The following is a 15,313-nucleotide window of genomic DNA, read 5'->3' on the forward strand; positions in this document are numbered from 1 at the left end:
CCCATTCCATCTTTGGGTTTCTGGCAGAGGACTAGCTAAAAACCATCCTAGACAAACCAATGAAAGTGGAATAGAAGGATGTGGCAAGGAAAGCACTCGAGGAGTAGAAGAATGGTAACTAGGAGAAGGAAGAGGGCATCTAGCCTAGACTCTGTTGTGTTTTATAGCTATTTTTATGATTATGTTTTTGAACTTTACACCCCATGGGGATTTTTGGACTATGTCGATTACTTGGACCAACAATAGTAATGTTTTTAAATGTTGTTGGTGTATTATTCAGTTTCTTATGCATGGTAGTTTAAGGACCGTGGCTAATGACAATTTAGCTCTAAACATATTATAGTTTTTGATGTTTAAAGTTGGTATAGGTTATATAACTAGGAGGTAACCTCTGACTAAATTCTCAACCTTTTTGTACTGTAGGACCAACCCTCCCTTTTTTTAGCTGCTATCAACTACTTCAAAAACAAGACTATTCTTATAATTAAGATTTAAAACATCATCAACTATAATATCATATTAAGATATTTTATATCTAAATAAATATTTAATTTAATTATATATAAACTTTAACAATAATGACCACTTTAATATTATAATAAAATATACTATTATGACTATTTACACTAGATATTAGTTGAGCTTAAAATGTATAAACACGATTAGAAAAGTAAAATTAATTGTTCCCTCAATAAGATATGCATTTGAATTTGTTGTTTTAGACATTGCCTCTAACCTTCTACTATATAGTTCATTTCCCAAAGACATTCTTACATCCACAAAAGCCAACAACAAAATCAGGCCCCTACCCTCAATGAAAATTTTGAAAAACATTCAAGTCCGACTGTCTGCATCATGGTTGGCCAATGACACAACGAAAAAGTTAGTTTCGCCCTGTCACTTGTTTGAAATGACTGGCCATTGTTGCAATCAAATACCTGGCCTGCCTGCCGGAAACGACAATTGATATCTTCTTATTTTGAAATTGGTGCTCTCATCACTGACATCTATGGTTGTTGCCCGAAATATTTTGAAGAATGGACAAATGCTTATTTTGAGATAAAATGGGAATATGTATTCCTATTCCTAATTCTGATTTGACGCACCAAACAGAAAATTAAAAAGAAATTCTAATTTTCTATTCCTATTCTAATTGTATTCCAGCAACCGAACGGCCCCTTATAGAACTTGTTTTGGTCGGCGAAGATGAGCGGATTTAAGAAGCCTCATGTTGTGGCTGTGCATTTTCCAGCACTTGGTCAGCTCATTCCTCTCTTCGACCTCACTAAGCTCCTCGCTTCTAACGGCCTTGCGGTCAGTTTTGTCACACCGCCCGTTAATATCTTGATCAAGCTGTTAAAGACGGTTCGACATTCGCCCGGTCGCCTTTCCCACGCCCACCGTGGAAGGTTTACATGGATAAGAGAGGTTCAACCTCCTTCAGTTGGAGTCCCGAGGTCTTATCATAGAAATGGTGGATCAGTTCGACCAACAACCAGTGACGCGTCCCGTATGTATTGTCTATGATATATTTCTCTTGGTATTCCAATACTCGCATGGTCCATGTTGGGAGATCAACACTTCAATTCTAAGCTTTTTGCAGAATTGGGCGTAGGAATTCTGTTCTGCCAACACAGAGATGGGTTGCCAGAGGAGGAAAGGGTAGAGGAGGTTGTGAGGATGGCTCTGATTGGAGAGAAACGAGAAGAGATGAGAGAGCGCACACAGAAATTGAAGGAGACGGCTGGAAATGCTGTCAAACAGAAAGGATCTTCAGCTGCAGATTTGACAGCTTTTGTTAATTATATGGATAAGTTGAATCCCACAGACAGAACACGAGAGACGAGCAGAATCAAATCTCATAAACCCAAGTACTGAATGAGGCGTTCATCGTTTCTCGTTTCTGAGTTATGCTTTGGCTTGTAATCCGTTCACAAAATTTTCACTCTGCTGTCCAGTTCATTAGGTTTCAAAATAGAGCTTGTTTCAGTAAAAGTTATGTTGACATTTAAAGATTAATAATATTTGGACGAGCTCTGGCTGCTCCTACGCGTACAGTGCAGACTATATTTCGATCGCTTTAGCTCTATCCCTACTGGTACTCTCGCAACTCTGCAAGGTTCAGTGCAAGTGCAATTATTATTAGTCCCGCCTTTTTTTTAAAGGCGAGACTAATGTTTTCGACAGACCGGCCCGAATTAATTTTTCGCAAACAAAATGTCATATTGCAAAGTCTGTTTAAAGTTTGAAAGCGTTGATTTTTAAAAACAATTATCGGATGGTTCATCGGCAATTTCCTTTGGGGGTTTCGATTAATTTTCTAATTAGAAAATAGAAAAAAAAAATGTCGGTGCTTTTAAGGACACTTTCCCGAGCGAGATTTTTTCCGAGCGAGGTTTCTAGAGTGTCCATATTAATATTTATTAAAAATAGAAAAGATCAATGCTTTGCATTTATTACTGACTTGATAAAGGCCAAGATCAATGTTGCTTCAATCATCGGACTCTCATTACTTCACCACTACCTAAATTTTAGCCTTTTCTCTATAAATGAATATTATGTCTTATATTTTCTTGAATGTAATTAAATTTTTTCTAAGTATTGTAATTTTATTTATAATTATAGGTTAAAAAACATTGTTAATATTATTCTTAGTTTAATTTAAAGGATGCATATAAAAAATCTAACATTTATTTAAAATAAAAAAAATTGTAATCTAAATTTAATTTCTCTTTCAAATTATTATAAAAATGAAACAAATAATTATAAAATTTGATTTTAAAAAATTATGATATTAAAGAATTTTAAAAATATTTTACCCTCAATTTTTAAGTTCTTTTACAACAATAGACTCATATATTTTTATTAGTTACCCTCTAAAATTATTAGTCTTTTTCATTATATTTACTCTTCTAATTTTTTAATTTAATATTTTTTCATTTTATTTTAAATTATTGTTAATATATTTTAGTACAAATTATTTTTAATGAGTAATATTTTTAAACAACTTTAATATTTATTTATGTTAAAATCATCAAATTTGAAGAAAGATAACAAAAAAAAATTACACGTTCAAAATGATTTAAATATTCTATTAAAGTTGTATTCAATTTTCAAATTGAAAAGTCATTGATTTATTTGCTTCATATTTTAGATTGAATTATTTTCTTTTAATTATATTTCTATATTATACTTGTACAAATTGAACGTAATCTTCAATAATAAATAATTTATAAAAATTTGATAAATTCTTCAACAATTATATATATATATATATATTTTGAAACCATTTCACCTTAAAATCTTTGCACTCTATCCTTTTGCATAAGGCGGGACTAAAGCTCTTCAGAGCTCTTGTTATTAGGGAACTCATGTTTTCATTTGACCTTCTCGTCATTAATTATTGTATTCTAAAGTCTGAAAAGATTATCTTTTTAAATTAATATATTTTCATTAATTTATGATTTCTAATTGGCTCTTATCAATTTTCATGGGGTTTGAATAATTTTCTCCATCCAAAAAATGAAAAACTAAACACATTGGATGAAAAACTAAACAAATTAACATTAGAGGGTTCATTAGTTACATTGTCAGTCATTTGGCACGTTTTACAAGGTACGAGATTTTTTAAGCACTAATAGAGTTTGACTGTTGCAGATGCAATTGGTTTTGATTGTTGCACTGCAAATTTGATAGTCACCATGCTTTTTTAACCAATCGCAATCCAAAATGTTTTTTTAAAACATCTGATATTTACTTGTCCATAGACACAGACACCTTCTGAATGCCCCAGCCGTTCTAAATTTAAAATTAAATTAATAAAATAAATTTTAGAAATAAAAGCTATGTATATATAAAATAAAAATTATGATAAATTTATAAATAAATATGAATGTGATTCGGATGCACAGAACCTTCCAATTGTTTCGAGAGCAAGAACTTTTCGGAAAAAATAATATTAAAAAATTAAAGTTTAAATTTTTTAAAAGTTTTTATGTATTAGAGAAATATTTAAAGAGTAAATGGAGAAACTTACTATGAAATTCTTTTTATATACTATATCATTAATATATAGTAAATCTTAAATTATAATAATACTTATATGTTTAGTTTTCTAAATAATATTAATCATTATTTTATTCTAACATGTAAATTAGTAATTAAAATAAATATTGTAATAATAATTTAGAAATAATATTCTTTAACATGCGCGTGCATACACACATATATAAGTTATTGAATTTTTCGTATACTATATATTTAATATATATCAATTTTTTTAAAGGATTTTTTTACAATATTACAATAGCTAATAACTTAGTTTATAATAGAATTGATTGCTAGATTAAATGATTGTATCAAGCTATTAAATTATAATCTAAAGATAATCAAAAGGGGGCAAAAAATCTCCTATAAAATATAATCATCATTTAGAGTCAAGTAACATCGTGCTACTTTTGGTCGGTGATTAAGTTCATTAAATTCATAATTCTTGTAGAAGTAAATTGTAAATTTGGTTTTAGTTTCGTTTTATGGTTCTTTCACATTTTAGTGATCACTTGCATTAGTTTGGCAACTTTGTCATAAAGATTTTTTTTTTCCTTCGCTTGTTGAAGTTGATAACAAGGGGAAACAAGTTGGTTGTTGGCCATGTACATAATGTCACCACATTAACCATTACCTTTCCCCCCAAATTACCACCCAAAAAAAAACTTGGTACCTGCACACAAACATGCCAAAACAAATCATTATGAACACCAATAGTCATTCCCTTTTTTTGTTTTCTTGATTGCTGATTGGTCCACTTGTCCAAAAAGTACTATAATGACTATTGGGGGGTATTGAGCGAAGGTTTTAAAATGACACTTTTAGAGCACCTCACACTCTACAAGTTCTACAAAGTGCTCCATAAATGTGTGAAATCTGAAAGCCTAGCTTTAATATCTTAACTCACCTATGGAGGTAGACTGGAAAAATAACAAATTTCAACATATGGATTAGGAACTCTAGGTGCACGAAGTTAGCCTAGGTGCTTTCATGGTCATTTCCCCTATTTAGCATTAATTTGTTGAACCACAAATTAGATTCTGAGTTGGAGGAAAAACTAGTGGTCATGAATTTGATTAGTATATATGAATTCTAATAATGTATTTTCTTCTATTTGTAACAATAGGAAGTGACTAATGCTCAAACATATCTCTTGTTAATTTTTGTAATGTGTATACTTTAATTTCTTATCAATAAAAAATTACAATAAATTAGTTTGGATAGCGTATGTAGAAAAAAAGTCTTTTTATAAGTATAGCAATCTTATGTTTTATACTTTTTGTATGAATATAGGGGAGATGATCTAGTAGCTACTCAAGCTCACTTCGCACACCTATAGTTCCTAATTTGTATGTCAAAATTTGTCAACTTTTTCAGTGAACCTCTATAGATGAGTGAAGAGCTTAAAGCTAACCTTTCAACTTTCCCACATTTACATAGATCTCTATAGGACTCGTAGAGTGTGAGGTGGTCTAAAAGTGTCATTTTAAAATGTTTTCCAGAAACCTGCCACTATGACCCCAAAATAGTTGCTCACTCAAAAAATAGTTCTTTCTGCACAAATGAACCAATCAGCAACCAAGAAAGCTAAAAAATGATCAACTATTAGTGCATGTGTCATTAGCTATCAATGCATATGCTATCATTTTTGGAGCTTTTTATGAGCAATAATTGGGGGGGAGGAAGGTGATAGTGGGATGTGGCAGTAATACAAATATGGCCAGCGACTGGCTCATTTTCGCTAATTGATATTTTTATAAATTGAGTTTACATTTAAATTATGTGTTTAAATATTCATAATCTTATTTATAAAAAAGAATTATTAATTATTAAAATTCTTTTTTATTAAGTTAGGTGTCAAAGGTTTCAAATCGAGTGTAGTCACATTTAAAATGTAGTTTCCATTAAATATAGTGCCATCTTAAATTTAAAGTAGTGTAATTTAATGAAGGTGTAGCGCCTATTAATGTGAGATTATCAATCTCCTTGTGTCTTCCAATCCTTCTTCACTTTTTCTTTCCTTCCTCCTAGATGGAATTGGGGTAAAACCTAATAGATCCTCTTTAAAGCTCCTATTTTCATAGTGTTAAGCTCAAATTAGGATATGTCCTCCTAGGTCCTTGCTTTCATTCATCTATCTACTTGGAATCTTCTCCTCACACCTTAATGGCAATATCTTAGACTATGCACTTGATTTTAAAGATTCAAAACCTATTTTGAGATCCTGAAGGTTCCCAAACTTGGTTGTCAGGGGTCCAGTGTGCCCCTAACTAATTAGAGGAAAAATGTGCCCCTAATTGGGACCTACGTTGAGTCTTCTCTTTGGGTCTCATGTCCAAGTATGTCTCAAGTGTTAATTCTTAGGAAGGTCAATTCGTGGGAGTTAGTAAATTATGAAATCTATATAAACCCTTCTATTTCCTCATTTGCACATAATCATTCTACACACTCAAGAACTCTATAATTCTAGCAATCAAGCATTCAAATTTTAAGCCTTCAAGTCTTCAAACGTCCATTCAAGCATTCCTCCATTGAAGATCAAGGATTCAAGCAATTGAAGGAGTCTATCTTCATGATCTTCTTCAATCCATTCAAGATCCTTTGTTGCATATTTAATATCTATTTATCTTCATCTTCTTAATCCACATCAATTGGTGAAGTAAGCACATTGCATTAGATTTGAGAGATCCATCTATTATAATGTGAATTCGTACATTTACTTTACATTCATGCTATTTCAATTATTTCAATTCAAGGTTAATTCCTATATTGGGGTTTGACCAAGGAAAAATCCTCTTCAACAACAAAAATCCTTATTTTATTGTAGGAAATCAAATATCTAGTAGATGAATGGGTTACAAATCTGAGTACCATTTTCTACATTCTTTGGAACTGTGAAATTCAAATCAATATCTCACACAGTCAATCAAGGGCACACTACATCCCTAATGCTCCATTTTACCCCTAAAGATCTAGTTTTCCCCTGATAGATCATCAAAAGATTTCTATTTTTTGTCTGTTGCATAGTTTCAGGCCCAAATCCAACAAATTTCTATTCACTCTAATCATAACAACAAGCACAAAACAAATTCCAAAGGTGTTTTCTTTACCGTCTTTTTCCTTTTAACATATTTACATACATCTAGCCTTAGCTTCTTAGCTTCATCTATGGTTTTCAAGAACTTGGATACCCTTTCCCTATTTTTTCTAGACCTAGTTTGCATTAGTGCTCCTTACTTGTTTGAGTTAGCACTAATCTTTCTAAAACTAGTTCTCTAGGATTGGGATTGGAAGGTTTGTTTTCCTTTCCTTCCTTCCCTCTGTATGTATATGTAGGTGTTCTTATGTGATGAACATAGGTCTTGTATCCTTGATTCACATTTCCACCCTCACAAATACAAGATTTGATATCCACTAGCAATTACACCTTAACAAGGTGCAATGATTATGCTAAGAAGAAGCTATACTTGCACAATATATTTGGGTATGAAGGGAAAATTGAGAAGTCAAATGCGATGGTGATAGTTAATATCTTATTTTATTAATGGTATAATTTCCATTTCGGCTTGAAAGACCAAGAGAAAAATGTTAATCATATTCTCATTCAAGGCAGAAGAGAGTTTGTGTTTCAATATGGATGTTGGATTTTTAAAATTGGTGAATTGTGGAGTAAAATTAATCCATGCATGTGTGTTGTAATTTCCACTTTCTTAGAAATGATGCATGTAAAATTTTTTGGGCATGCATGAAATTTTCTTTACCCAACTAACCCCTAGCCAATGTTAACCTACACAAATTTCCACTTAATCAAAGAGGGATGATAAACTTTTAAAAAATTATGGTGTGTTTCTAGTCTACTCCATGGCCATTATTTCTTTGTGATTTCACTCATGGTTACCCAAAATTGAGCTACTTTCTCATAAATGCTATTTGAAATATTATAGGGGTGCATTGATTTTCATTTTTTGATATGACTCTTAGCCAGTAGCACATTACATAAATTGCAAGTAATTTATTTAAACTTAGGGATTCACATTCTTTGAAACCTAGGACACTACAGTTAGCATTACTTTTTAAATTATCTTTTATTTTATTTTATACTTAATTTATAAATAATTTTCTAAACTAGATTACATTTTTAATCAATAAATTATCGATTGGGGATTTCATGACACATTATCTTTAATTTAAAAAAAAGATGGATATTGCAAATAATGTTTGAATTTTATAAAAAAAATTTGCATGTTTTTTCTTCTCACAACTACTATAATGTTATTTTCTCCCAAGAGTTTCCCAAGTAAGATATATTGATAGTTTATGTACTACATTTATATGTGACTTAATTTAAGAAAATCATATATCTTGAAAATTTCAATAGTTTGTACTAATATCCAGTTTAATTGTATGTTGTCAATTTAACTATGGTTGTTAATTGGCATTGTGATGAACAAATTTTCATGTGACATAGTTTGTAATATGTATTTGTGTTTCTTATGTGAGATAGTATGAAACTTTAGTCATATTTCTACAATAAATAGTAAGAATAGTATAATAAATAAGTATTATAATACTACTTGTTTGGACTATTATAAAACTTCAGTTAAATGTAATCTATAAGGATAATTTTTAATACTTTTAAAATCTAAATAATGAGAATAATATTATAGAATTTTATTTAAAATATTTGTTAATTTAATATAATGTTCTTAAATTATTGTTAAAATACTTAAACAAAAAAATAAATTTGAACTATAAAAACTTATATAAATATTAAAAATAAATATAACATTTTAAATAAAATATACTAAATCATTTATAATAAGATTGAATAAAAATAAGGCAAGAGCCTACAACACAATGGTAAGTTGTGAGCTTCTTATTTGAGAAGTCTTGGGGTCGATTCTCCACAAACTTAATAAATAATAATCATTAATCACAACACTTAATTTAATAATGAATCTTGGCTTTAGCCTCTCACCGATGGGAAAAAAAAGAAAAGATTGAATAAAAGTAATAAATACTTATATTCCTAAACCATTATTTATTAGTATGTATAAATTTTGAAATTTTAATAATTGTATTAAAAATATATTTAATATCTCTAAAAATAATTTATATATTATATGGTAAAAATAAATAAAACACTTCATAGTGGAGAAGGAGAAGGGCTATAGAGCCAGTTTTCCTTATGGGACTTGTGTGCCACGTACCAGCTCTGCTAGTCCAGGGTATAGGTCTAGACTGTGCCTCCAAAATTTTTTGCCCCCAAAATAAATAAATAAACCAAGAAAAATCTCTTCATTAATTTGTGTGTTGTTTATCCATATAATTAGACTTGATGGCAACATAACAAACACTTAGTATGGTTTGATTTTGCATGACATGAGTATGAAATACTAACAATAGATGACTCGATGGCCATGTGAGCATAAAGGGGATGACATCCAACCATATCAATTGATATGGATGGGTAGCCATTGCCATTGAAGCTTGGACATGTCCATCACTAAATTTCAAAATATATTTTTGTAATTGAGATTGATATCATAGGATCTATTCTTTGGTTGACAAACACAAACCTTACTACTAAAGGGAATAAGATTTGTGTAATGTGTACTAAGACATATGTATGTCATGGTTTTAAAACTTAAAATGGATTATCAAATCATTTCTCATCATGATAAAAGTCGATACACATAATGGTAGTAGGCATAAAGCACCACACTTTAGAAGATAATTCCTCAATCTCTCTTTACCTTTCAATTTCTAGCACTAGCTCAACGAAGTAGATGATCTAACTCTTCAAACATTATAATCTCAAGGTTTTTCATTCATGTTTGCTCCTTTTATATAGTTATCAGAACTTTCATAACTCAGAAAATTAATTTGTGTTTAATAATGAAGTTTTTCTTTGACAATTTAGGTATGTGGCTTATTTCAAACCCTTTTAACCTAATACAACTTTGATAGCCTATATTTCTACTTTACACTCACATGATTAGTCAATTATTTTCTACCTATGACAATTAATCTTACCTCTTGAATTCATTCACTTTCTATGACTTTGTGTGCATGTCATTATGCAACAATATGTAACCAACAAATAAAGAAATGTTGAATTTAGATCCACCATACATCCTCACAAATAATGATCAAACTTCATAATCTTTTGTCTCTTTATATAACTCCCTTCATATACTAAATCTAATAACATAATTAATGTCAATGTCCCCTAAAGGGATGTCAAATATTTAGCTTCTACATTCCTCCAATTCATATTGTCTACACCATAAAAAATTTATAATGCTTATTATATATAGATTTCAAGCATGCCTTATAATTTGACCTCGTGGCATATGAGCTTAAATTTAGTCTACACCAATCTCTTGGAGGTTAAATCCTTTCCAACTTTAGCACTAATTATATAGAATAGTTGTATGCTCTTGAGAAATATCTTCGTTGGCTAGATAATATGTCACAATAGAAATATTTATTGCAATAATGGAATTAATTTCTCTAACATCAATATTCTAACAAATCTATTTAAAATCCAATTCAAATTCCTCCCTTAATTGATATTTTAAGCATTTTTAAAGAAAGAGTTGCACCTTAACCAACAATTTATATGCATTTAAAATTTAGCATCGTTATTTTCCCTTCTACCTACCAAAAGTTCAATCCTCCATAAATCATACCTCCTTGCATGACACGTAAAATGTCCACATACAAGTAGACTTCCATTCCTTTTGGAAGAGCTACATCAAAATACAGTTTAACATAGAATTCTCTAGGATACATCAAGTTGGTGATTGAAGTTAAAAGTCCCAATTTTCTAAAGTTCAATTCTTATGATACACCAAGTTGGTGATTGAAATTACAAGTCCCAATTTCCTAAAGTAAAATCATTGCATTCTTAAACTCTCTCATCATGATGATGGATAATAGAATATGATCGATGTGAGCTTTTAAGGCTATTAATTAGAATATAATTATTATATTTGTTTAATAGCTCATTGGAATTGTCTCATGTAGTTGATGTTATTGGATTTATGATTATCGAAGATAGTTACCACTTGTCAATAAATGTATACTATCAATTACGGGGTGAGTATTTTAACCTGAGACAGTGCATGAGGATAATATTCACAATTGAACTCAACCCAATAGTAGGAAAAAAAATAAAAAACATCATTTTTATGGGGAAAAAGTCCACATATCATAGGATATGAAAATGATTGAGACTAACAAGATTATGCTTACCAAACAAGAGAAAAATCAAGTTTCATTTTGAATTAAATAAAATATATGATGATCTCAAACTCTGTAAGAAAATTATATCATCTTGGGAGATTGATGTCACTTAAACTTTAAAGAAATTTAGATTTGTATCTATGAAAAGTAAATTAGAATATATTTATGTATAATTAAAATAGTTATAATATAAAAATAAATTGAATTAAATAAAGACTAATATAATAAAATTAAAGTAAGTAAGAAAATGTAAAATTAAAAAGGATTAATATATTTTAAATTTTAATAGTTGATATAGAGTCATTTCTTTATTTTTAATTAAAAGTGTTATTATAACTCAAAATTATTTACATTATATATTTCTAATTAGTTTAATTCTATAGATTAATTTTTTATTTTTTACTATAATAAAAATATGAACAAACTTTGCTATAAATATTTAGAGGCCTAAAAAAATTAATGAAATATATTTATAAAATAGAATTAGATAAAACATAAAAATTAGAAATATTTAATTTATAAACTTATTTATAGTGAGAATATTATAGTTGTTTACAAATATTTGGTTTGGATTTAATTAACATTACGCTTTATTGTTAAAAGATATAAAGATGGGCTGTTATTTTTATGTTTCCTATTAAACATGATGCCCACGTATATATCACTATCGGCTACGTGTAAACTCCAATCCAACAGTTCCATATGGAACTTGTCGGTAGCAAATGTTATTTGCCGGTTGAAACTCTAGTCAAAATTCTTCGATGGTTTCAAATGGCTTAATTTCTATACTACGTTAAAACCTAGCTATTTCCGTTTTATCTCAGCCAAGAAGAGATGACTTTTTACGGGGCCCGGCCAATGGGTTGAATTATGAATAGTTTCATTTGTTGACCACGCCCCCAATCTTGACTGTATTGGAGGAAAGAAGGTTCAGGCCATGTCGTCTTTGATTGAGAAACTCGTCTAATTAGCAGCAACTTTACCAGCAAACAGCAGCCCCTCCTGTGTCTATTGTCTACGATATTTTTATGGGATGGGCTGTTGACACCGCCAAAAATTCAACATTGCCAGTATTCTATTCAATACTTGCGGAGCCTTCGCAACAAGTATTATGCATTCCATTTCGTGTTCAATAGTTAACAGCACCTTGGAGAAAGACGAGGAGGAGAAATCTCTTGGTGAGCTTCAATATGCCGGGTCCAGTCAGATTGTCTACGCATGAGGTGTCTCCTGTTTTCTTCAATCCAGCCCTTTCAAACCCCATTCAGGGTTTTGTTCGTCAGTGTCACCGAGAGATTGGCAAAGGCTCTGGGATACTGATTAATACGTTCCATGAGCTGGAGCCTCTATATGTCCAGCACTTGAAATCTTTGACCGCTGAACCAGTTTGGGCCATAGGCCCTGTAAACCCCCAAATTTTATCTAGCGGAGCAGGAAATGTTATGATGCGAGGGAAAATGGCAGACATCAGTGAAGAAGAGCTTGTTAGCTGGCTGGATTCTCGTAGCCCTCGCTCTATAGTGATAAAAATAAGAGATCTAATATTTACTAAGATCTGAAATAAACACAAATACTTGACACTTTTTTTTTAGCTGAGTATTTAAAAAAGTAACTTCATTGAAGTAATCAGACATTTTTTCAAAATCAGATGGATCTAAATTTATCAATTTTTCTTCTATACTAAACGTGCTAGCCATGTCTGCATCTTTATAATCTTTTTCTAAAGTCTCCCACAGCTCTATTGGGTTATCAATATCAACAAATCTTCTATTTAGATTGGGGTTTAAAGCTTTACCAATAATACCTTTAGCTTGCTCCAACTTGCATTTCCACAACTCCTTTTCTCTATCAGTTTGTTGAAGTTCCCCAATTTCTTTATTTACTGTCCTCCATAAAGCCTTCTATCTTAGAGCATTCTTGACTGCAATCTTCCAATCTGCAAAACCACTTCTATCAAAGATAGGCAAAACTTCATTTGAAGAACCCACGTTAGCAAAAAGATCAGCTTTCAAATAAATCTAGCAATACTCCAAAAGCATAACAGCCCTGCAACAAAGTATCGCTCCAAAAATATATCAGCCCTGTAAACAAACCATTTTTAGCAATATATTTTCTTGCAGCAAAAACCTTCTAACAAAATTTCTAGCTGAACTTTTAGATGAATTTCCAGCTGAACCTGGCTAAACCTTGCTCTGATACCATGATAAAATAAATTCAGAACTTATGAAGAAATAGTAAGAAAGGCATAACAGAAATAACTTTCAATTATAATATTTCTGTAAGTAAAACATCCCTAATTATCATTCCAAAGATCACACTACTTCTATTTATAGAGATTGCCTGCAACATTAGAACTAAAGGAAACTTCTAGATACGTAGATGTGGTTGGTTCTATGAGATAAGGTAAGGCCCAGTCAACAGATAGACGTCGCTCACTAAATGGCAAATATTCATGAACACCGTACACATATAGTTCAGTTTTAACTAACTTCAACGTGGAGCATAAGAATCGTTCTCACATATAGCGTATGTTTCATTTGGAAGCTTTACTGCTTTATCAATAGAGCAAACACATGCCTTGGCCAGAGGTCTGGAAGCCAGTGAACAACCATTTGTATGGACTATTAAAGTATCACCAAAGAAGGAACCAGCGTCTTCAGGGCCAGATACTGATCATATTAGCCCATATTTGCCAGAGGGCTTTGTGGAGCGAACGAAAGAGAGAGGGTTAATAATACGCGGCTGGGCACCCCAACTGGTAATTCTTTCCCATGTTTCGGTGGGTGCCTTCATAAGTCACTGCGGATGGAACTCTATGCTGGAAATCATTTCTCTTGGTGTTCCAATACTCGCATGGCCCATGTTTGGAGATCAACACTTCAATTCTAAGCTTTTTGCTGAGTTGGGTGTAGGAATTCAGTTCTGCCAATGCAGAGATGTGTTGCCAAATGACGAAAGAGTGAAGGATTTTTTGAGAATGGCTCTGGTTGGAGAGAAACGAGAAGAGATGAGAGGGCACGCAGAGGAATTGAAATTGATGGCTACCAGTGCTGTCAAATTGGAAGGATCTTCTGCCATAGATTTGAGAGCTTTCGTAAGTGAGATGCATAAGTTGAATACCAGACCAACACAAGCAAAGGATGAGAGAGAATCTAATTCTTGATTAGAAATCTTGAATAAGGTTTTATCACTTTTAAATCATGATTTTCTACCGTAGAATGGTTTCAATTTTTCGTTCTGTTGTCTCTAATTTGTTTGGCATAGATTTTTTAAAGTACTATTAATGAGTTCCTAGCCCTGCCTTGCAGAGACTATCTTTTCCCCTTGCAAACTGTGGGAAGCTAAATATCAAATGATATATTGTAAGATTTGTGGTTTTTCGAGGATAGATAATTGTGGAATGCAGCAGAATTTTCCTATGTAAATTACTCAGGTGAAATCTTTAGGAATTCAATAAAAGTTGCAGCAGACATGTTTGGAACTTTCATGCATGATTATAAATGCCATCTGTCAAACAAATGAATCCAGCATGACATGGATTGTGATTTATGAAAACCATGGGGTTCTCTATTAACATATGGAATTCAGCAGGATCTACTTTTCTCTGTCCACAACATCGATTTAGTCTGATCTATAATTTGTAGGGTTTCAAAATATAACGATTTCTGTTTTGGCAACACAAGTGCAGAGCTTTCCAGTGCAAGTTGTATAATATTGACAAAGTTTTCTCGCATAATTGTCTTAGACATTTTTTCTTATTTTTTGTTCTAGTGTTTAGTTTTTAGTTTTAGATTTTCCTTTTTCATGCAAACTCTTGGTTCTTTTACATTGTATACCTTGTTAAGGGTTTGATCTTTTGCCCATCACCAATATAGATGTGTTTTCTTCCTCTTCTTTTAATGTTCTGTTTTTGAATTTGATTAATGCATTTATGGCCTTTCTTAATTTTCAGGTGTTGGGATTATGAGTGTTAGGGTTGTTGCACTATTTATAAGGCATGGTATGCTTGTCACTA

At 31.3% G+C, this 15,313-nt stretch overlaps 1 pseudogene; it reads left to right on the forward strand.

Annotated features, from left to right (window-relative positions):
• The first annotated feature begins 1,206 nt into the window (after positions 1-1,206).
• On the forward strand, positions 1,207-14,980 carry LOC149579771 (scopoletin glucosyltransferase-like; annotated as a pseudogene).
• The last annotated feature ends 333 nt before the right edge of the window (positions 14,981-15,313 follow it).

Source organism: Cupressus sempervirens, chromosome 1 (genome assembly GCF_028749045.1).
Source record: "Cupressus sempervirens isolate cs-2001-9-10 chromosome 1, ASM2874904v1, whole genome shotgun sequence".
NCBI lineage: Eukaryota > Viridiplantae > Streptophyta > Pinopsida > Cupressales > Cupressaceae > Cupressus > Cupressus sempervirens.